The sequence below is a fragment of the Octopus bimaculoides genome, chromosome 3 (assembly GCF_001194135.2).
Source record: "Octopus bimaculoides isolate UCB-OBI-ISO-001 chromosome 3, ASM119413v2, whole genome shotgun sequence".
Lineage (NCBI taxonomy): Eukaryota > Metazoa > Mollusca > Cephalopoda > Octopoda > Octopodidae > Octopus > Octopus bimaculoides.
Window position 1 is genome coordinate 55,643,101 of NC_068983.1, and position 1,420 is coordinate 55,644,520.

Below are 1,420 nucleotides of genomic sequence, written 5' to 3' on the forward strand. Positions count from 1 at the left end.
ATATATATATATATATATATATATATATATATATATATATAGATAGATAGATAGATAGATAGATAGAGTGTATATATATAGTGTATATATAAATAGATAGAGTGTGTATATATATAGTGTATATATAGTGTATATATATATGTATATATATGTGAATGCATAAAATAATATAATGTAAGTGTGTATATATTATGTAATATTTATATATGTATGACATGTGTTTGTACAAATACGCATATGTGTGTCTGTCTGTTTGTATGTGTCTGTGTCTGTCTGTCCTGTGTGAATGTGTGAGTGGGTATGTGTATCATATAAATTGTGTGTTGTGTCAGCGAGATAAAAGAAAAACGTGCTAACAAAATTACACACGAATTTTCTTTGAAGCGTTTTAATACGTCCCAAGATTAAAGAGAACATTACGTTTCCGTCGTTATTTGAAAGTTTACTGCGAACAAGAAATAAATAGGTTTTCATGTTTGCCGTCAAAATATCTAATATTTTTACTTCTTTTATACTTGTTGAAAAACCTTGACCTTTATATATATATATATATATATATATATATATATACCCATACATACATACATACATACATACATACATACATACATATGTGTGTTTGTGTGTGTGTGTGTGTGTGTACTTTTATATAGCCACATATTTATATACAAGTATATGTTTATATTTCTATAGATATACACATAAGCATACATATACACATATCTTTATACATATACTTAAAAACATATGTATATATATTTGTATACAAACACACGCACACAAACCTATTTTTATATATATATATATATATATATATATATATACATACACACACACATGAAATGATGAGTGGTTTCCTGTTTTAACAACCACCTTTGCACTGGAAAGTGTCAGCAGAGAGCACAATAAAAGATAAAGATGGGACAATCCGTTAATCTTTGGCGCCTGTGGACTCCGTTTTCTTTCAGCTTATTTAGAGTAAGCTGGTTTTAAGTATTTAGTTAATATTGCTGTGTCCAAAAGTTACCATGTGGTTAGGATGGTTGCTTTGCAACTTAATTTCGTGTTCGATTCTTCTTCCTGGCACCTTGGAAAAGTATCTTTTAGCATAAATTGGGTTCGCTTAAACGGAGACTGTGGAAGAAATGTTTCTCACGGTGGTGTCCCAGCATGACCGCAGCCGCATGGCTGAAAGGAGTAAAAGAGTATCTATGCCAAGAAAAGCAGAAAGGGGTTTTTAGGACGTTGACTGCCTACTATTTAGTGACTTTATTACAAATGCAAATGATATCACTAACAAAATGCCTTGTTAACTTCTGCGTGTAAAAGGAATTACACTTACGGTTCTTTTCATTAGTTCTACCACTGAACTACGCGATAAAACTGATAGAAAGTCACGTACAGGGCAGAATATATATAT

The 1,420-nt window shown here is 30.5% G+C and overlaps 1 long non-coding RNA gene across 1 annotated transcript in view; it reads right to left on the reverse strand.

The window, feature by feature from the left end:
• The window catches only part of LOC106871396 (uncharacterized), a 9,261-nt gene that overhangs the window by 2,019 nt on the left and 5,822 nt on the right, over nt 1–1,420 (reverse strand). The gene's annotated exons all lie outside the window — the stretch shown is intronic.